Raw genomic sequence first — 5,452 nt, 5'->3', positions numbered from 1 at the left:
CCTCTGTGTCTATCATGCTTGAATTAATGCAACTGATGTTATTTATGTCAACTTGTGCATTCTAGTTCTGCCAAGTTCTACAGAAAATCCTATTCAGCCTAATAGGAAAATGGGGAATAGTGTGTATGCCTCAGATTCTGTAAAAAAAAAAAGAAAAAAAAGTGGATCATTCATTCCACATAATATTTATTTTGTAGAAAGAGTATTGATTGGTTAGCTATACCTATGACCCTGTCCCAAAGTTCACTCTGCAGTTTTGTGTGCTTGTTTGCTCATTTGTGTTCTCGTAAGTGCCAGGTTCATCATCGGGCAAATTAGAATTAACAGGTTTGCTTATTTTATAGACAAGAATTATTGGCGTTTTGATGTTTGTCCAAAATGTGGCATTCCTGCTATTATTGCTATTTCTCTCATTTGTATTGACTTGGCTAGATTAGATTAGTTCGATTTAACTGCATTTAGTAACAACATTGTTTGTAAGCTTTCACAACTCCCCAACTCATCCCAAAAGTATGGGATGGAGCACTCCAGTGAACACAGTTCCACTGCTCCACAGCTCAATGCGTTATACACCTCTATCCCACACCTGGCATTAGGCTTGGTGCCAATAGGTTTGATTTATCTGCTCCAGAGAGTCCTATTCTATTAACAGTTCTTTTTTCTGTCAATAGAATACTAGACAAGCTGTGTGTGCATTTGCACATGTGTGTCAGCAATGGGTACAACGTAAAGTAAGTATATGCATTCATTAGAAGGGGTGTCCACAAACATTTGGACATATAGTGGACATATAGGGATCTATGTTAGTTTTACTGTTTTATTAAGAGGGCATCCTGAGCTTTGTAGTGATGCCATAGACGTGGGGAAGTGTGGCTGAGAGCATGTGGACTTTCTTTTTAAAATGGCAAACATCACAGCTTACACATTTTATTGCAACAAAGAAGGGAAGTGGTCATTTTTTATATTTTGTTTTTGTTTTTTAATAATCAAATTATTTCTTCAAAACAAGATTCCTAATTGTACGTTTTAGAAACCATTTCAAAACATTTGAGCCAGTGTCCTTCATAATGGACAGCAGGACTTACTAACTCTCCTTTTTAACCAGTTTCCATTCTTCAGGAAACAGAAGGCTGAGTGAGGCAGAAATGATTTTACTCAGAATTGTGGAAGGTGAGTCAGAGTTGGAGCTGTCAGGAGGTGAGGTGGAGGAGGGCCAAACAGCAGAGCTGGAAGGTGAAAGTTTAGAGGAGGACTTGTTAGTCCAAGCAGTCTGAGCAGGAACAAAAGAACAGCAACCACCGTCCGTTATTAATAATAAGCAGTGTGTGATCTATGGCTCTGACGTTTTATTACGTTTTATTACTCTGGAGCAGTGTAGAAAGGGAAATGAGAGCCTTATAGTTGAATTTACACACACAAGTACACATGTACAGTACACAGTCAGTTAAAAGCTTGATTTGGTGAACATTGACCCTGTTGATTTCTATAATTAATAATAGATTTGCTAAAATGCATTAACCTGGACACCTGAGTGGCTCAGTGGTTAAATGCGCTACCAGAGGTCATGAATTCCAAACCTGATTCATGCTGCTTTGTGATCAGCAGCCAGAGACAGCATATCTGAAATATTTTTTAAATTAATGAACCTATACCTCTCCTTTCTTTCTTTATCCCTTTAATTATGTTGTGGAGGTGAATGCTTTAAAGGACAGAACTGGCCGTGACCACAAAGACTACAGGCCTTCTGACTACTCCAGAAAACAAGAAAAAAGGTTTTTCGGGAAAACAGACCACACAAACCAGTGGGAGGTGCTCATCTTTGCAGGAAGCCTTTCAGTGTTCAAATGGGTTTCCTTCACAAATGAAATGAAAATAAAATGTAACAAAAATCCACATGAAAATGAGTACAGTACAGTTACATTACCTCTACATTCTGAGATCTAACATCTAAGTCCTTATGTCCACTACAAAAAAAAAATATTTAATATATTTAAATGGACATTTCTGATCAGTTTGAGTTGAGCATCATGACAAACATCCCAACTACAGCTGAGATTAAGTACTTATTTCTTAAGAATCACCTGTGTGCACGTATCAAAGGCAGACATCCCAAGTGTGAGCTTCAGGACACGTCGTTCCTCTGTGGTTTCAGCCTCTGTCTTAAAAGTTCAGTGTTCTTGGTTGTACTACTTGCACACACAGAGGAGGTTGTAAGGTTGACAGAATACATATTTATTCAATCAGACAGTTCACTAACCAGAAGGACTCCCCTCGGCTCAAACTGCATGTTGTATGTGTGCCTGCTTCTTCAGGCTAATGGCTGGATGAATGAAGTGTTTTGACAAGCCATGGGAATCCTCAGGAGGGGGAAAGATTTGAGGAGGAACAAATCAAAAACAGCTCTGTACTAGCTGAGAGTCTGTGCCAAAAAATGCTGACCGATGGGATTGGCCTAACCTTTTTCCTCATGCTTATTATTTCAACACTCTGAGGATTCTCATTTGGAGAGAGAAAGAAAGATACTGAGAGAAGAAGAGGAAGTAATGTGTAAAACATCAAGACAAATGCTTTCCAGTGCTTAAAGCGCGCAGCAGTGTAAATGTTCATCACAAATACCCTCTCCTTGATTCCACTTCGCTTTTGCAAAATCAGTGTATTTCCCCCAACTTTCCTTTATCATTTCTTCTGTCTTTTCATTGTTGTGGACTTGCAAATGTTTAAAATTCTTGTATGCAAGACCACTACAGCCAAATCAAGACAAAGCCAGACCACCATTAAACCCTCTCCAAAAATGCACTCCTCCTAACCTCTTGTCTTCCCTTCAGTTTTCTCTCTTTCTCTTTCTCATGTACTGAGATGCCCAGTTCCCACTGTTCCATCCCGCTATCGCCAGACCTGCCTCTCCACTACCCTGCTGCCCACTGTCCCGCTCTGGGGCCTCACATTGACTCATCCTCCGGCATCCTCCGAACTTTATCATCTTACATGTTCATCTTGTATGGCTTGATGGCAAATATTGTAAGATGGCAAGTATTGTTTTATTGTTCTTGTTTTTTTCCTGTTTTGCTTGTAATTGTGCTATCTGGTGTCGATCAGAGGAGGAGAGGCTTCCCCTTTTGAGTCTAGATTCCTCTCAAGCTTCCTTCCTTTTGATTTTTTTGAGTTTTTCCTTGCCACTGTTGCCACTGGCTTGCTCAAAAGAGGCTCGGACCTGAATCTCTGTAAAGCTGCTTTGTGGTAACATACGTTGTGACAATCCTATATAAATAAATCTGAACAGAACTGAATTGTTCAGATTATAAAGGGCGCTGCCCTTGTAACACCTGGACACATTGAGTCCAAGTCAAGACCGAGGCAAGTTTGAGGGTTTTTTTTTTTTTCATCAAAAAAGATGGAAATGAATACAATTAGTTTGTTATTCATTATACATTCATTGTCATGCATTATACATGACACTAATACTATTAAATATAATTATATTTCATCATATATTTAGTAAAGTATAACAAATAAGATAAGGCCTAAATTGTTACTCATTAATATTATAGTCTTAGTCAAACTAAGCCAATGTAACATTTAGAAGCAATAATGGTGATGATTCTGTGTCGCCACATAAAATCAGCTGAATATAAAGCAACATCCATTCCATCCATTTTTATTACTGTCACGCTTCAGTCAACTCCAGTCACAACTCCCATAATCCTCTGCTCTCTGACGCAACTGTGACTGATCATCAGCCCACCAATCAGAGACAGCGTCCAAGCTCTTCGTTCCTGGACTGCTAACTATACACACCTGATTACAATTTAATCTGAACTATATAAACCTGTTAGTTCAGCGCTGGTCTTGTGAAGTATTGCCAGCACGGTTTTTGCAATGGCCAGCAGTTGATGACCTTGGTTGTGTTGGTGCTGTCTGGCGCTGGACTTTAATCATTTGTTGGCCATTTGCACTACCTTTTTGTCTGGCAGGTTAATGGACATTGCAATTGAAAACATTTCAGTCTGCCCGTAAACAAAAAATATCTAGGTTAGTTGATTCATCATGAAAAGCACTGGACAACTCTGATCACTGCTCAATTTTTTATCTCAGTGCTCCAGTCAGCATTCTGCCTTTACTATGCCATATTGAGACTAAAGAAAGCCATAGTAGACAACACAGAGATTTAAACAGGCAAATGCTAAGTGCTCTGTTACCTCACCTAACTTCAGCAGCCTGGTCTCAGTGAGCTTCAGAAAGGGTAGTAAGCTCATACCAAACGTGGGAAATGAGCGTCAGCTTTAGCTACATGATGGTAACCAGTGTTGTGCAGTGTGTCTGCTACCCAGTGTATGGTGGCTTTAACAGCGACATAGAAAGTTGAGCTGTTCAGTATGTTGATTTGCATACCCGTTATTCAATTATGGTTTAAAAAAAAAAAAGCTCAATTTCTAATTACCGTTATCTCAGACAGATTCACTGGACTTGGCTGGGCTCAACAATTTCCGAGTCCACTTTACCTCAAAATCAAGACAAAACCGATTACAAATGAACTTCCTCAGACAAAGGCTGGTATAGGTATAGATGAAGCATTTTCCCAGTCTTAAACTGTCAAGTAGTGGTGAGCCTGTGCTCACTGCAGCCTCAGCTTTCTGTTCTTGACTGATCGAAGGAGAACTTGGCGGTTTCTTCTGCTGATGAAGGCCAGCTGCTTCAAGATGTGTTGGACATGTGCAATCAGAGCTCTTCTGCGCACCACAATTGTACAGAGTGGATATCTGAATTACTCTAGCCTTTCTGTTAGCTTGCCGTTCTCTATTGACCTTTCTCATGAACAAGTCACTTCCATCCCACAAGCTGCCATTCACTGGATGTGTTTTCTTTGTAACACCTTTCTGGGTAAACTCTATAGTACTGTTGGGCCAGGATCCCAGGAATTCAGCTGTTCTATAAATACTTAAACCAGTCTGTCTCACCAAGAAGAGATGCCACAATCAATCAATCATAATAAATGATCAATATTTTTTTCATTAGGATAATTGCATGAATGAGTGGGCGTACTAAGTAAGTTCCTAAAAAATGTTTAACTGGTATAGGACCATTACATTATGACTTGCCATCTGCAAAAATGCTTCTTTAAAAAAACACCCATTGAAAGTTTCTAGAGTACCAAACATGATTCTTCTGTTCTAACACAACAAAGACTGCTTTTGAGACCCTAATTTTCAAGAATGCTGGAGTAGATGAATGGGAAAGAGAGACCACTGAAGTTCTTCCACCCAATTTACTGAAAATAAGCTTCTCCAGTTACCACCAAACACCAAAACAGTTTTGACGAGCATTTGGTTAGTGTGGAGCTGGCCAAGTATGTTTATCACAGTGTAAAATAAGCCCCGCACACACCCCACATCCAGAAATATGTGCTTTGAAAAAGCCAGTGCCTTCTCTGGTCCTAGTTATTAAGTTTCGTAAC

The sequence above is a fragment of the Salminus brasiliensis genome, chromosome 25 (genome assembly GCF_030463535.1).
Source record: "Salminus brasiliensis chromosome 25, fSalBra1.hap2, whole genome shotgun sequence".
Lineage (NCBI taxonomy): Eukaryota > Metazoa > Chordata > Actinopteri > Characiformes > Bryconidae > Salminus > Salminus brasiliensis.
Note: the sequence above shows the minus strand (reverse complement) of the source record.